The following is an 18,063-nucleotide window of genomic DNA, read 5'->3' as shown; positions in this document are numbered from 1 at the left end:
CCTGCCCTTGATACCAGGGAGCATAATTACATAATCTAGTTTAGTGAAGGTCTAAACCAGAGGGAGGAGTTCTACTACACTCCTTATTTGGAAAGTGGTCACATGGGACCGCTATCTAAGCAGTAGAAGTGAAAAAGCAACTTAGTTCTATATTAGAAATTGAGATACAGAGAGAGAAAGCACATAGTTCAAAATGCCCACCAACTTCACAGTTGTCCCTGTGGAAGACGGGGCAAAGTCTGCCCAGGATAAAGGAGAGAGCAGCCTGAATGACAGAGAACAGGAAGGACTGGATTTCTTTGCCGGGGCCTTCTCAGGTGAGACAAGTCTGAAAAGACCCTAGCCATGAAACAGTTTACAAAGCAGGATACTGTGGCTAGCAATACATTGTCTTTTAAGGCTCGATAACTTGGTTCTTTTGAGGAAATTGTTAGCCATATCATTTTCTATCACATGGATTGTCAATTGTTAGCCACACTTTTATTTCATGCTGTCTATAGGAGCATTCTGTTAAAAGGTTAATACTTGATGTTTGTTTAAACATTTATACATGCATTATTAGGTACCTTATTATCTAGGGGCATTAACAACTAAATTTACAAAAATAAGGGAAAAAAAAGGTGTGTCGTATTTCTTTTGGAGAAAATATTAGTATTAAAAGCGACAGTTTGGTTGGGTTTAACATACTTTCTACGCACTTATTCTCTGTAAATTATTTAACAGTTCACATTTATTTTTCTTGTATTTTTGAGAAAGTATTTTGCCTATTTCTTAATAGTACTGTAGTGGTATTTATTTATTACAGCTGTTTTCAATAAACCACAGCCCAGTGTGCTTATTTCTAATTTTAGTTTTTTAGTTATTTACGTCATTTTATGATTCTAAATGAGTTGCATGTGTCTGGGTTAAATATTGTCCAAATGCAACAGTTAAACAAAGTTTAAAAAGCTAATTTTACAAACTGGCCTGATTGCCTGTTTCCTGCATGCTACAGTTTGACAGGGCTGGTTCCATGGTTTGCCCTATTGTGCAACATACTCTTACAAAGTGAGGTCAGTTTATGAAATATTCTCAGGCATTTCAAATTAGCTTCAAATGACTATCAGGCTGTGTATAAAGTGAGTGTAAAACAGACCCATCTGGTTTTGCATTACAGTTAATGCCTATGTAAATATTTCATTTCAGGCATTCATTTTCTACATCCCGGCTGTCAAAAAAGAATATTACCACAATGATTTTTTTTTTTTTTTTCAATCTGACTTGTTGCTGAAACAGTAAGTAAAGCACCTGAAGAAACTGCCATAATGTTTATAAACACCACTTGGCTCATTGCTGGCATTGAAATAAGCAGGAAACCCTAAAAATTATATTACGACAGTTCAGAAAATAAATGTCCAGCACAGTTGTGAGTATCATATTTACAGTCTTACACTAACACTGTAGTTCAGTTAACAAATAAAGGTGATTAGAAAAGAAAAGACATGTTTATCTTATTGCTGGCATTACAATAATAATAAATAGTAAACAGTTTAATAACAGTCCAGCAATGTTTTGTGAGAGTAATCCCATGTATAGTACTCCACCAATTAAGTTTAGACTTTTACTGGCATTATAATAATAACCAGGATAAAATATGAAACACTGATAAAGGCGTGTTGACTGACTCATTGATCTAAAACTATGTTCTCTGCTATGTATTACCTGATTGTAATTTAAATAGCGCCCCTTTTAATGAAAAAGCATAATTAATCCTCTCAATTGTTTCTTTGCTAATTATGTCTTGTTATTTGCAATATTTAACAATGAGTATGTCTCTTTATGAAATCAGCGTTGTGTAGTGTAGTGGCTACATTCCTTACACAGTAAAGCAGTTAATTTCCTTTAAGGAATTGTGGCAAAGTGGGTTATAGGGCCCAGGTGTAGAGGTGATGCAGTGCTCCAAACAACAACAAACGACACAGTTCTGATGAAGTGATGGGTTTTAAATTGTAATCCAAATGGTTGAAACTGACCAACAGAAATTGTAAATGAAATACAGGCAGTACATGATAATCCACAAAAAGACACACACACACAATACACGTACACGATCACCATTCCTCAGTGAGTACAGTAGTGCTCGTGGTGAATATACAATTTATCATGCTCTAGTGCAGTGATGTTCCGGGTACGTGCTGGCCTCTAGCGACAGCTCCGGAACGTGCTTTAACTGTCTAATAAACAACAAGTAAAAATTAGACAAATAAAACAATCACAATACAACAATACGGGTCCTTCCTGATTCAATGCTTTTAACCAAAACAAAGAAACAGATTACGTTGCTCGTCCCCTACTTATACTGTCACTCATGACCCCTTGGTAAACGACTGCAGCCGCTCCTCCAATCCGCTGCTGCCACATAATTTCCCTTATGACTCAATGAGTTAATGTACCGAAACTCTGCCCCTTTTCTAAATGACCGACTTGCTTTTAACCCTAGGAACTAAGTGTCAGTCCAAGCAGTCCAGGGTACTCTGTTAACATTACTTCGTGCCCTCTCAGGTCGGGAGGGAGATTATTATTATTTTTTAATAAAAATTTAGTCGTTGCAAATTATTATTATTTTTTTTTTTCTCCCAATTTGAAATGGCCAATTATTATTTAGGCTCAGCTCACTGCTACCACCCCTACGCTGACTCGGGAGCGGCAAAGACGAACACACAGTGACCTGCGAAACGTGTGCAGTCAGCCGACCGCTTCTTTACACACTGAGGACAACGCAGCTCCCGGGCAGCTAACAGGCAAGCCCGCAGGTGCCCAGCCAGACTACAGGGGTCGCTGGTGCGCGGTGAGCCGAGGACACCCTGGCTGGCCTAGACCCTCCCCAATAATGAAATATGCAATTAATTTAGCTTACTTCGGGAAAGCCCTGCTTTGAGTGCAATACCATTGGTCTAAGTTTTTTAGCATAGAATGCAGTGCTTTGCCATTGTTGCCATCTTATTTGCTTTCTTATTCTCTACGTGTTTACGGCTGGCATTATGATATTTAATGGTATTGACTCGTACATGATCACACAAATTACAGCAGAACTTGAAGAATAGTATCCCACCATCCTCATTTTCTAAAATATAATTTTCTTTTAGCTCTATCTTTTACTGAAACATTGCTTTTTTTTTCTTCGTTGGTGCAGACACCATGTTGAGTTTTGATGTCACATGATAAATAAACTCAACTTGCAAAAAAATAAATAATGCACATGGTATTTCTTTAATTACTATACACGTAAATGTATATTTTCAACTCTAATATTCCGATTTACATTTTTTCCAGTTTCAAAACGCTTGAGTATGAGTATTGTGATTTTTGCCGGAGTATTTATATTTAAGAAATGCAGAAAGATTGTGCTTTACTGATAAGTATTAATTACACGACGAGTTAAAAACTGCAAAGTTCATGAGCAGCACCCAGCAGCCCTCTCCACTGAGGCAGAATCGCTAGATGCCTGCTTCACCCACCCTATAGATTAGCTTGCACTCAAGTGAGATCTGCATAAATTTTACAGAGGGAAATCAGAGAATCCGCTGCAAGACAGACGTGAATATTCTTATGTTAATGCTTTGCAAGAATACTCAAAAATGATATGCAATGTTGGAGTCTCAATTTAATGTTGATATATATATATATATATATATATATATATATATATATATATATATATATTTATATAGATTTCATATAAAGTTAGTGACCCACGTTTCTAACAGGTTCAATCCGCGAAAGCGCTTTTTACATTTAGCCTTCGAGGGAACGCTGATTGTAACTAAATATTATAACACAATCTTCTCCGTTTCTTTCCTGTTACTACACCCTCAACTGGTCTTCCCCCTGGGTGTTGTAAAGGGCCGTGCCACCTAGTTTTATTGACTTGGAGTGCTACCTTTTGGTCCCAGAAGGATAGTACAAAGGGAGCGTAACTTTATTATTCATGCAGGGAATTTGACTCTTAGAGGGGGACCTTTGCTGAATATAACTACATTTCTGTTGTGTGCTTTATAATTAAAGCCCATGTGTAAATTGCAATTTCACGGGCTGCGCAGAAATTGTGAAATTAGCCCAATACCATGATTTGTACAGTATTCTTAAGAAATAAAAATACATTTTCAGAATTATTTGTATTTCATACAAAAAAAAATAATCACATTAACAAAACTGTACAGCTCTGTGTATGCCTGTGTGTACTATTCACCATGCACAGTGCTGTGCAGTGATTATGTCATGTGACTATATGTAGTCTAGGCGGGAAATTAAAATACTACACACTGTAAACAAGGAAAATGATGTCTCTAAAAAGGCTAAAAATGTGTCTGCAGCAGATCAGGTAAAGCACTATCCAGCAGGAGTTAAGGTCTTCTGTACGTCCTGCAACGTTACTGTAGATCGCTACCAAGAATTGCCTGGTGACATGCATTTAGAAACAAAAAACAGTGACTTCCATGTTCCAAAAGTCCACAGAAAACTGTGAAGCCTGAAACACATTACAAATATCCCTCTTGAAAAGTTGGACAACCAAAAGTTACGTAAATTTTTCAGACTGAGTGTAGCAAATGGTGGACTGATTCCTTCATCAGCCCAGTTGAGACGTGAATACTTACCTAAAGATGCCGAGTATCAGAAGCAGGAGATTGTGGAATTGGTAAAACAGTTTGGTTGCTTGTCAGTGGTCACTGATGAGTCGACTGATGATGGAAATCAGTATGGGTTAAATGGTGAACACGAATCTGACGTACCAGAACTGAAAGCTGTCCTTGCATATACACTTTTCATATAGGCTGTTAATTGTAAAGTGCTTGAATAACTTTGACGTTGATTTTGATGAAGTCAGTGCATTTATTTCTATATTTGATGTTTAAAAAACAATAATAATCTGTACAAATAATTTATAAAATTGATCCATGCACATTCTGCAAAATACGATATTTTACCCGTGACACAGCCTTATTTATAATACATTGTTTTTGATTAAGTCTTTTGGAGAGTGTTGTGCAGTATATGGGTGTTTTGGTAATTTGTGGCAGGCCGTCAGCCTGATGTCACTCTAAAGAGGGGAACATCTTGAACACCATAAGAGGGATGGGGATGGTAAATGACTGGAGGCAGATAAGGAAATTGAGCTGCACATAACAGCCTTGGGGAGACTGCTAGTTAGTTCCTTAATTGCAATTGTAAGTGGAGGTGGGGAAGTCATGTGCTCTGCTATTGTATATGCGATGCCATGGGGCTCACAATTACGAGCACCAACCCTAACTACTAGGCCTATATCAACCCAGGTGCATGGGAAGAGAGGCAAAAGGGTAATGCAAATGATTTTTAGTGCACCTTGATTTATGTTGTTTTTACAAAGTTTTGTGGTGAGTATTATTGTAGAAATAACAGAGCATATTTACATAAAGTTAAATAACAGTTTTAAAAAGCTGATGTTCACTCTTGTGACAGGGTAGCATGAAGAGAAACTCAGAACACAGAAAGCTGCACGCATTTAATATAACAACTACATCGAGAGCAGCAAGTTCGTGGACTTAATATTATTAAGGCAGGACTAAATAGCTATGAAAATAATGAAAGGAAATTTTTACTGTAAGGTAACATTTTTGTACATTAATTAAAAGTAATATTACAGTTAAAATGTAGGGCTGTAGTTAGAGCATACCCCATAAGTTAGCACTGAAGTATGTACAGTCAGCCAAAATGAACTGTACTCACATACTAAATTGGTAAACTGCTCACGAGTTACCAAATGTAAGTATATATCTAATATATATATATATATATATATATATATATATATATATATATATATATATATATATATATATATATACACACACACACACACACACACACACACACACACACACGCACAGTACTGTGCATAAGTTTTAGGCAGGTGTGAAAAAAATGCTGTAAAGTAAGAATGCTTTCAAAAATAGACATGTTAATAGATTATATTTGCAAAGTGAGTGAACAGAAGAAAAATCTACATCAAATCAGTATTTGGTGTGGCCACCCTTTGCCTTCAAACAGCATCAGTTCTTCTAGGTACACTTGCACACAGTTTTTGAAGGAACTCGGCAGGTAGGTTGGCCCAAACATCTTGGAGAACTAACCACAGTTCTTATGTGGATTTAGGCAGCCTCAGTTGCTTCTCTCTCTTCATGTAATCCCAGACAGACTCGATGATGTTGAGATCAGGGCTCTGTGGGGGCCATACCATCACTTCCAGGACTCCTTGTTCTTCTTTACGCTGAAGATAGTTCTTAATGACTTTTCGCTGTATGTTTGGGGTCGTTGTCATGCTGCAGAATAAATTTGGGGCCAATCAGATGCCTCCCTGATGGTATTGCATGATGGATAAGTATCTGCCTGTACTTCTCAGTATTGAGGAGACCATTAATTCTGACCAAATCCCCAACTCCATTTGCAGAAATGCAGCCCCAAACTTGCAAGGAACCTCCACCATGCTTCACTGTTGCCTGCAGACACTCATTCGTGTACTGCTCTCCAGCCCTTCGGCGAACAAACTGCCTTCTGCTACAGCCAAATATTTCAAATTTTGACTCATCAGTCCAGAGCACCTGCTGCCATTTTTCTGCACCCCAGTTCCTGTGTTTTCGTGCATAGTTGAGTCGCTTGGCCTTGTTTCCACGTCGGAGGTATGGCTTTTTGGCCGCAAGTCTTCCATGAAGGCCACTTCTGACCAGACTTCTCCGGACAGTAGATGGGTGTACCAGGGTCCCACTATTTTCTGCCAATTCTGAGCTGATGGCATTGCTGGACATCTTCTGATTGCAAAGGGAAGTAAGCATGATGTGTCTTTCATCTGCTGCAGTAAGTTTCCTTGGCCGACCACTGTGTCTACGGTCCTCAACATTGCCCGTTTCTTTGTGCTTCTTCAAAAGAGCTTGGACAGCACATCTGGAAACCCCTGTCTGCCTTGAAATTTCTGCCTGGGAGAGACATTGCTGATGCAGTATAACTACCTTGTGTCTTGTTGCTGTGCTCAGTGTTGCCATGGTGTATGACTTTTGACAGTAAACTGTCTTCAGCAACCTCACCTTGTTAGCTGAGTTTGGCTGTTCCTCACCCAGTTTTATTCCTCCTACACAGCTGTTTCTGTTTCAGTTAATGATTGTGTTTCATCCTACATATTGAATTGATGATCATTAGCACCTGTTTGGTATAATTGTTTAATCATACACCTGACTATATGCCTACAAAATCCCTGACTTTGTGCAAGTGTACCTAGAAGAATTGATGCTGTTTTGAAGGCAAAGGGTGGTCATACCAAATATGGATTTGATTTAGATTTTTCTTCTGTTCACTCACATTGTGTTTAGTTAATTGATAAGTGTAATCTATTAACATGTCTATTTTTGAAAGCATTCTTACTTCACACCTGCCTAAAACTTGTGCACAGTACTGTGTGTGTGTGTGTGTGTGTGTGTGATACTATATATATATATGAGCACACACACACACACACAGTGGTTTGCAGAAGTATTCACCCCCTACCAATAATGTCACATTTTGTTGAATTACAAATAATGTGGGCACAGTTTTTCAAACAATTTTTTTTATTCAAAGCTGTAGTGGTTAAACTGGACAATGCTGTATGATGAGGTTAAATGTTAAATGTCAGCAAAACTTGCAAAGAAAATGTACAAAATTTAATTTACTGGTTGCATAAGTGTTCAGCCCCTTAAGTCAGTATTTGGTAGAAGCACCTTTTGCAGCAATTACTGCTATGAGTCTTTTTGGATAGGTCTCTGCAAGCTTTGCATAGTAGGATTGTGACATTTTTGCCCATTCTTCACAGGAAAATTGCTCCTGTTCTGATAAGTTTGTTGGGGATCGTCAATGGACTGCAATCTTCAAGTCTTGCCATAAATTTTCGATTAGATTCAAGTCAGGACTTTGACTGGGCCACTCAAGAACATTAATTCTCTTCTTGTTAAACCACTCCAGTGTGGCTTTGGCTTTGTGCTTCGGGTCATTGTCCTGCTTAAATGTGAATTTGGCTGACTCAAACAAGCTTTTCTCAAGGGTTTGCCTAACAATATATCCTAACAAGCATTCCCACAACATGATGCTGCCACCACCATGCTTGACAGTTGGGATGGTGTTGACTGGGTGCAGTGTTGAGCTCGTGCCAGACGTAATGCTTAGAATTTAGACCGAAAAGTTCAATTTTTGTCTCATCTGACCACAAAACCTTTTTCCACATGTCTGCAGTATCATCTACATGCTTTTTTGCAAACTCCATACATGCTTTAAGATGAGGCTTTTTGAGTAATGGCTTCTTTCTTGCCACCCGTCCATACAGGCCAGCTTTATGTAGGGACCGGCTTATTGTTGATGTGTAAACACTGACTCCCATCTCAGACACAGAACTTTGCAGATCTTTCAAGGTCATTGTTGGCTTCAGATTGACATCCCGAACCAGTTTCCTACTTGCCTGGCTGCTCAGTTTGGGATGGCGCCCTGATCTGGGTAGTGTCTAGTGGTATGATGCAGCTTCCACTTCTTAATGATGGATATCACTGTGCTAACAAGGATAATCTGCACCTTTGAAATTTTCTTGGACCCTTCTCCTGCTCTGTGCCTCTCTCCCTGTTTATCTCTGACTTGTTTCGAAAGCTCTTTGGTCTTCATGGTTGCTTTGTTGGATCACTGTGAGTTGCAGCTTGAAAGTCTTTATATACCTGAGGGAAATGAAATGAATTTTGTGACCTTTCAAACAAATCATTTGCACCTGAGCTGAGTTAGGGCTGCAGTAGCAAAGGGGTCGAATACTTAAGGAGCAGAGGAAACCAACAGGAACTGCTGAATTTATCCTGAAATCGTGTGAATCAGTACAATTTAACACAGGTGGAGGCCACTTAACTTGGTGTGTGATTTTGAAGGCGATTGGTTATACCTGAGCTAATTTAGGATTGCTATTACAAGGGGGGGGGTGGACACTTATCCAACCAAGCTGTTTCAGTTTTTATTTAATTAATTTCTACAAATATGATGTGTAAATAAATGAAAAAAAATGCATAATGCATTTTAATTCCAGGCTATAAGGCAATAACAGGTGAACATTTTGAAAGGGGCTGTAAACTTTATGTAAGCACTGTCTGTTTTTGTTCATGAATCGCTACTCAGCCCTGCAAGACTCAGATTTAACCATGTAAATCTCATTGTCAATTTAAATTTGAAAACAGTACTCACCTCACTTTTCTTTCTCTGCAGAATGTGCTGCCGCCGCAGCACATTCCTGCTGCTCAGGCATACAGGCTTTTGAAGCTATTATCCTCTCGGCATGTACTGTGCAGCACCCTCCTGTTTCTCTGTTATATATTGTCTCAACCGCCGTTTCTTCAGCCACCAACAACCTGAACGAGCTTCGAAACCAGGACTTCACTCTTAGAACCAGCAGGTGTCCCCTCACACACACCCACCATGACAGCAGCGTCTGCCACTCCTGCTGCGAAGCGCCCGCCCCTGCAGTCCAGCAGAAAGTAAAGCAAATAAAGTAAATAATATTTTTGATAAACTGTTTCCGCTATTTCAGGACATGGATACATGCAGCAATAGATACTGTACATCCCTTTTTGTTAGCTATCAAGTCTGGTTTTGCATTTGCCTATTGTCACGCACCCCTACAGACCCCATTTGTTGTTTTCATATATGCGTCTCTGTGCCTTGCCAGACTTTCGCTTACATTGTTAAATTTGATTCCCTGTGCTTCTGTGGGAAGAAAAGTGATAGGAACGACCCTGCTCGGAGTTCTGTCAGAAGTCTGTGTTCTGAAGCAGTACTCTGTGTTTAATTATCGTCACTACTTTGTTGCTTTCGCCATGATTGCCGGCACTGCAGCTCCCAAATCTCACTTTACATTATAATACTCCCTATGCAATCTGCTGCTCTTGACCAGGCAATTCATTCAGCAATATTGTGTTTCTCTTTCAGCAGTAGCCATAAACTCTCGAACTGAAGCTACAAACTTCAGTTCTCCAGTCACATCAGATTCTGGTGATTACTTAGGTTAAATATATTTATTTTATTTCTATTTTGGTGTAGTATCTGTTCTTGTTTAGTTAAAAAGCCAAAAGTATTGTAGTGCGTCTTATTAACCCTTTGAGGTCCATTTATTCAGCGCCTCTGAGGCGCGTCAGGTCCAGTTTATTTTCACATGTGCTTTTTATTTTACACACGCTGTTTAAAATAAATTTTTTTTTTTAGAGTAAAAAGGTTTAAAAGGCACTGCATATCAACAGGACACTCAGTACTGCATCTGTAGCCCTGTCTCACCCCTTATTCGCTGTATTTATCACATACCTCTTCATAGTCATGCATACTGATAAATCATCTCCTGATCACTCCTTTTATCACCAAATTCCTCAATAATGCGATCCAAGTCATTATTTTATTGCTATAACATCTCAAAGTTTTGCAAATGGCTGTGATATTATTTGAGCGCTGGATGCAGAAGCAGCTATTTTGTTTGTTATGTCCATGTTATCTCTGTGGTGCAGGTGTATTGCTCAGATCTGCCCCCTTATTTATTCTCTTATCGTTCTCACTTGGCCATTGAAAGGTTTTCTTGACTTTTCTGGAGAAAAAATGACTAGAGACCTGTGCTTGACGTCTTTTTGATGATGTCGGACCGGAAAGGGAAAAGTGTAATATTGGACCTGGTCCTACATAGGACTTCAAAGGATTAGCTACTCTGGTGTTATACAAATATGCAATAATTTAAATTCTGCATTTTGCTCATCCAGTCAATACCAGTTCCTGCACATGTGCAGCCTCTGTGATGATGCTCACTCCCTTTCCATCTGCCCGTTTTCCTCCAACTGATAGTCATCCCTCCTCATCACTTCCACCCATCAACATCTGTCTTGTCCCAGGTGCTACAAAATCACCCTGATTGCAAATTAATTTCCTACCTCATCTCCGGACTTTCCAGGAAGCATGGAAAGACATTAGGATGTGGACTTCCTTTTTTCAGCACTGGAATGGCCTTTCTGTTCTACGACAACAGCATACCCCCTGCAGTCGAGCTGAAAGAAAAGCTGGAAAAAGGTAGTTGCCGAGAAAAGCTACTTGCAAAAGCTACTTGCCGAGAAATACTTCTTGCTGAGTGTAAGCATCCACTGCAATCTCCTCACATCAGCTAAAGAATACATTGGCCGCCTCCCTCGCCTATCTACCCCTACGCAAGAAACGGTTCACTATCACGACTATCTGCAAGCAAAATTAAATTCCTTTCTATCAGGATTTTATTATTTTCTTCCTCGTGCACAAAAAAAGATCATCTACACCGCTCCTTCGGAAACCTAAAAACTTACCTAGCAGGGGTTCAATACCAATATCGTCTATCACATGTATCTCCCCCCCCCCCCCCCAACCCCCCATTATCAATGCCCACAGTCCGCAGTCTTCTCCGAGGGATGGCACAGTAACCTCCCATCCACCAGTTACTACTGATATTCTCTTTCACGTAATCACAATCCTCCTGAATTTGCTGTCTCCTCTCCCTCCAGTTTTTTCCTCCCCTGGCCTTCACTTCTGAGCTCACGCAAGTCCCTGAATGTCACTATCTGCTTTTCCTACAAATATCCAAAACAGACCAGGTCAATTCATGCAGCTGTGTAAGCTCATTTCATCTGTGTAGCCAGATGAAATGAGCCAGGTCAATTCATGCGTCGACACATCGAGTAAAGTAGACATGAGCGGTCTATTTTTACTCAGCTCCAGGTAAGTACGTCGACACATGTCGAGATGAAAGTAGACACATCGGTCAATTTACTCGGGCAGAGTTAAGCCACGTCGACACCCCGGGGGGGGGTGATACCCAAACACCACACCAATACAAAACCAACACACCGACAGGCAATAGAGACAAAGGTGAATAAATAAGTATATGGGGAAAACAATTACAAAGACAGTCTTGATGGCAATGGATAATAAATTAAATTTAGGCCTAACAAGTCCAGTGAAGTAATGCAGATGAAATCCAAAGTAACAAAAGAACAAAACCAAAATTCCAGTAACCAAAGTAAAGTAGAAAAAAACCAGCAAACAAAAAAGGAATAATCTCACCAACAAATAATGAAGTCCCAAATAGAGTCCTGTACTGATGATGGTGGATGAAGGTTGATGATAAAATAGTGATCGTTGAAAATGGTGAGTCTGTTGAGTAGTACCAGGTTGAATGGTGAACAGCCATTTGGAAAATATCAGGAGGATCAGGAACAAAATGGAGACAGAACACACTACTTGTGTGATGACTTGTGTGACTTGTGTGATTGGAACTTGTCTACAAGATTATGAAAAGAGAAAATGGATGCACCAGTATTTATCTAAAATAGTTAAAGTTACACTGTTAATTAAGTAATATGCTATTTATTTGTAAATGGATTCCTCAAGAGAAAAATTGAGTCCTCCCTGGCCTAGCCAGCCAGCTTTAATACCGGTATTGGCTTCCAAGGAGCTCTGAGATTGGAGGAGTGGATACCTGAATGAGCCAATGGGGGGAGAGGATGAACAGAGGGTGATAGCAAGGAACTATGGGAAAATAAGTTTTAACTTGGCCAGGCTACTGACCCTAATTAAAGGGACAGATGGGTGAAATTTACACCCACTTCATGGAGCAAGTGAATTGCTACACATATATTTTTACGTGTAAAACTCCACTGTAGAGTACAGTATGTTCCAATTACTGCATTTACAAAAAACTAAAGCTGACATGTTTTTAAAGACCAATGTATTTACATGTAAACTTGTATACTGAAGTTGTTTATCAAGAGGTGTGTAAAACAGCATGTCTCACTGATAAAATCTGAAAATACATTAACATGGGTATAGAAAATAGCAATAACATATTTGTTGCTGTTTTTTTTATTATTATTAATCTCAGTATTAATGTGTTTTCAAGCTTAAAAGATAACAGGATTATATTGATTAATTCTGATTTTTTACATGGGTGTGAGTACGACATGCTGAAAAAAATGCTTATGAAGATTAATTAGTGCCTGCTATCAATGCCTCTTAGCATCAGATAACACTGAAGTGTGAAATGTAGGTTAAAGACACAATAACACATGTAGACCTGTTACATGAAAGCAAGGAACATTTCTAATTTCCATTGGCCTTGTAGAGTGAAACAAGCAGTCACTGGGTTGTATTCATTCTTCAAGTGGGATTAATGTGGTGATGGCAATACTGTGACGTCCGGTTGCCATGGAGGCTCCTGAAAATGGACAACGTCAGACTGTGCTGTCTCTGACTTTACATGACTTGCGTCTGTTCCTTTACAATTTAGCTTAATTAACCATTTAAGCATAACTGAACAATTTAATTACAACAAATACATAAATTAAAAAAATCAAAGCTTTTTTTGTATATGTTTGTTACGTATGCTCTACTTAAGGTAGGGTGTATGTGCAGGGCTGACTGTACAGTGGGTTCCAGTGCATTAGATATTATCTAAGAAGTCTGTTATCAGATGTATCTTATACTAAATTAAGTATATTTCAATTGTGTCTCTCTGTAAAACTCACTTCTTCGGCAACTTATATTTGTTGAGCACTGCAAAAATTACAGGATTTGCTTAATCCTGTTATGTGGTTACAGTCACATTGAAAAGGCTTTATAAGTGTCTAATGAAGAATGTCAGCAGCTTGGAGGCAAGTTGTGTCCATTCTAGAAAAAATGTCTTTAGATTTAATGTGAATGCAAGTTGAAAGCTTTGTATAAAGAAAAGGGCAAATATAAAAGATAATAACTTCATTTTTTTTTTTTAATCTTCTCAAGAGATTATTATAAAAGTTTGGGTGCTAGAAAATTAAACAAATCGATACCCGAATAACTTGATTGTTGGAGTGTGCACAAAGAACAGGAATAAAGAAATACAATTTTATGTGACACTGTGATGAACAAATTGATAAAACTGCTATGGATTGCTTCAATGGACAGTACTGTAAATTCTTCTGTTTTGGCACAGTTCAGAGTAATGTTTGAAGTAAACGCAGTAATGTTTCAGATATTTTTCTATTAGTGAGCAATGGGGTAAAATTTGAGGAAGGCTTCATTGTGTTTCTGTTTATGGTTCCATCTTGGCTTTTTTGAGGGTTTATTGTAAATTGGCATCAATTCACTGTTTCAGGGTTCTCCCCAGGAATTCTGTACAGCCGGGAGGCAGAATATTATAGCCGGGAGCACTTTTAACAGAAAAATAAACTTGCCTTACCTTAAATATGTAATACCACAAAGAATTTGAACAATGTGTTGTCTTTCGTTGACTGTATCTCGTTGTGCTTTTTTTATGTTCTACATTTTCTTTTTCATTACTGTTTTTATTATGGTAAATTACCGTGTTTATTTAGGCACTCTGCAATTTGACTGGGGAAAGATAACGTAGAGTTAATGGAGATCACAAAAAAAAAAACCAGTTACCTTTGCACTGTGTTTTTAGCTTAATTATTGAGCTTATTGTTTCATTTAAATAGTTTTCTTTATTTCAGGATTTAAGGGCATTTTGTTAATGCACGTCTATTTTTGTTTTTCGCTGTTCTAAATTTTCAACTGTTCATTTTCACAGAGGGAACCCCTCTAAGTCACCCTGGACTTTTTGTTATTGAGGTGTGAGTATGCTATATTAAATGGGGAAAGCATGAAACTTAAAAATGGGTTATTAGACAAGATAACAAAGGAAAACAAATTCCATGTTAGCCAGTGAAGAATACACATGGATCACTCACAGGGTTTCCACTTCTGGATACTACTTTGTAACATTGCACTAAACCCAATGTTAATAATGCTATGTGAGCCATATTTGTCAGCTGTTTTTGTACCAAGTTCTGTTTTGGGCCAGGATAAATACATATGGATGACGCAGAGGGGTTCTCCCTGTGTTTGTATTCATTTTGAAATGAGCAGCCCAAGGCGATTTATCCCCTGAAATACCTCAGTTACTTATTCAATTAGTTACATTTGTGTATATTAGCAAATAAGAAGCGGGATGCGAAAAAGAAGCCAACTTCAGCATCGTCACATTAATGGCCGGATCTTCTTTAGATCAGCTTGAGGTAAAGAGAATTGTGTGCATTGCAATGGGATTGCAATGGGATCATAATACATACACACCTGCACAGCTACTTCTAACATAGGGTCCACGCTGAATGCCAGGGAGACTCGGACTGACTTTTACTGGCGGATAGTCATACTGACTGTGCTGAAGCAGGCGGAAAGCTAATTGGTGGAAGTTTACATTATCCACCACTTTCGTCTTTAGAAACTAGACATAGATTCTTAGATCATTACATATTCTACCAAAAGAAACCTTCAGAATAACTAAACTAGCAGAGAGTCCCGCCATATTGTCTGCAGCTTTAGAACATACTGAATCAGTGGGAAAAACGGGTGCTTAAAAAAACAGTCAAAATAATGTGATCCTCCTACGTGTCACCCTTGAAAATTACCCCCAATGTCTTTAAATTGGGATGAGTGAGGACCGTGTCACGAGTGAGGACAGTATATATATATATGCTCTTTGCCTTTCTTACAACGGATGACTTTGATACCTTATTGGGCAGAAGCCTGTAATGCCCAGTTTAAGTATAGCCAATATATTGTAATTGTGTAATAGCTTAGACAGGTGCTGCACACATAAAAAAATATTCTTGCATGTATAACCGTACTGTTGCTTAGATCTACTCAAATACTTATTTAACACATTTTTTTTTGGTTTAATGGATGTGAGCAATGATTAATATAATAGAAACTGTTTCCATAAAGTGTGTTTTACCGGATAGGAGAAAGACCCCTCCTCCCCCCTTTGCACTGATCACGGATCAGGATTTGAAGAGCTGCTGCAGTGCAGCCTCATTGAGTGTTGTAGGTAGCCTGTCAGCCTCAGGAAGCCTGGATATACATCTTGTTGCTCCTAAGACCACTCAATCATCAGGATCTTCACGTTAGCCTGGGAAAGGACAACATACAGACTTACCACTGTTTTAGTTATCTGAGCACTTGATTCCGCAGAACAACAACATCAATTGTGCGATATGAATGTGCAAGATGATGGGGAGAGGGCACCAAGCCTGAGTAAGTGCCACATAGAAATCACTTGTTTTATCAAATCAAAACTATTTCTGCAAGCCCTTATGGCTCAGTGGAATATCTTTGTCTTGGATTCAACTCAGACAAAGCAACTGTCAGGATCAATCAATCTTGCTGCAAAGTGCTAAATGTTTTTTATTTACTGTAATTTAGATTTTTGTGATCTGATTTGACATGATTTTAGTGACTTGCGATCTACATTGATATAGCAAAGGTAATATCCTCACTGTTGGATAAACGGATTGAAGTGGCAGCTGTATTCCTCAATCAGTCTCAGCCGCTCTTAGGTACAAATCCAGCTCAGAGATCTGGAAGCATTAGTGTTTAATGTTTATAAATAGCACACATTGCCATTTACTGCTGTAGATACTCTGTTTCTTCATTTTTGTTACTGGTAGGTGGTACAAAGACTTGAAGAATAAACATACAGTATACATAGTTGCTCTGTTTGGGTGCTATAATTATATCAAATAAAAACAATAATTGACCTTACAACCTACTTGCCAACATCTTGAGTGAATTAGGAAATCCTGGCTATTCACCTTAAAGTATTTTTTAAAAATATTTTCAAGAATAAGAAAGGTTATCCGATCATGCAAAGAATGCTCGTTTACACAGACTTGAGTCAGTTTTATATAAATACATAAAAACCATTGAGTCTTTCAGAATGGCTTTTAGGTGCCAGATCTTTCATACAGTAATTACAAAGCATTTTCTTTAATTTTCACATAGCTTATTAATTTTAAACTCTCTTGGCTATATACTATAGCATTGCCTATTTTTTAATTAAAATATTTGAAAAAATATTTGTGTCTTTTACAATTCTAAAAATGTTTGTATTTTTTTTTTTTATTTATAGAAATGTTGCTCAACACAGCCGACATCTGACAAATGAATCATAAGAAGTTCTCAGGATTTGCAGCAGGCATTACCCTATAGAATTAACTAATTTTGCTTCATAAAGTAAAATGAAACCTGCTGAATAGTGTTACGTTTACATATTGAATGACATATCACTTTGTAGTTTTCCCATATACTTAATGAAAAAGTGACAGATTGAAAAAGTGACATTTTTAAATCTAACATGAAATACTGTATTACTATTATGGCTTCCAGCAGACTTGTGTTATATCATTTTGTAGTTTATTTGATTATATGATAAATAAAAGATCTAAATTATGTTCATAAAGTTAATTTTATTTTTATTTTTTATTATGTGTCAATCCTAAAATTGTAGGTGATGCAAAACTTTTGGCCATAGCTGTTAATGAGGCTGATGATCTTCTTTTTTTAACTAGCCAACGGCTAAGTATATGCAGTCTGCATCACATCACAATCCTGAAAATTTCTTATGATTAATTTGTCAAATGTTGGTTGCGTTGAACAGCACTTCTATAAATAAATAAATAAATAAATAAATAAATTTTAGAGTCAGTATTTCCGTGTTTATAACAAAAAGTATATAAATTTAACGGACATTATTCCGGAAAAATTTGGTATACGTGTGTCAAACGGGTTTGGAGTAAAGTGTAAACACATACCAAATATATATATATATATATTATATATATATAGAATATAATAATATATATATATATATATATATATACATGTATATATATATATATATATATATATATATATATATATATATATATATATAAATCTATTAACATTTCTATTTTTGAAAGCATTCTTACTTTACAGCATTTTTTCACACCTGCCTAAAACTTTTGCACAGTACTGTATATATATATATATATATATATATATATATATATATATATATATATATATATATATATATATATATATATATCTCAAAAGTGCAAAGTCAGTGAACAGAAGAAAAATCTAACTCAAATCCATATTTGGTGTGACCACCCTTTGCCTTCAAAACAGCATCAGTTCTTC

The 18,063-nt window shown here is 37.6% G+C and overlaps 1 protein-coding gene and 1 long non-coding RNA gene across 5 annotated transcripts in view; both read left to right on the top strand.

Annotated features, from left to right (window-relative positions):
- The window catches only part of LOC121314573 (solute carrier family 12 member 7-like), a 116,858-nt gene that overhangs the window by 27,131 nt on the left and 71,664 nt on the right, over window positions 1–18,063 (top strand). The gene's annotated exons all lie outside the window — the stretch shown is intronic.
- Window positions 117–2,758, top strand: LOC121314574. The gene is made up of 3 exons (XR_005950121.1): window positions 117–317; window positions 1,186–1,274; window positions 2,645–2,758. It is a non-coding gene; the product is annotated as an uncharacterized LOC121314574 (long non-coding RNA).

Source organism: Polyodon spathula, chromosome 4 (genome assembly GCF_017654505.1).
Source record: "Polyodon spathula isolate WHYD16114869_AA chromosome 4, ASM1765450v1, whole genome shotgun sequence".
NCBI classification, from domain to species: Eukaryota; Metazoa; Chordata; class Actinopteri; order Acipenseriformes; family Polyodontidae; genus Polyodon; species Polyodon spathula.
The sequence above is the reverse complement of the archived record's forward strand: the minus strand, read 5'-3'. Positions and strand labels throughout refer to the sequence as shown.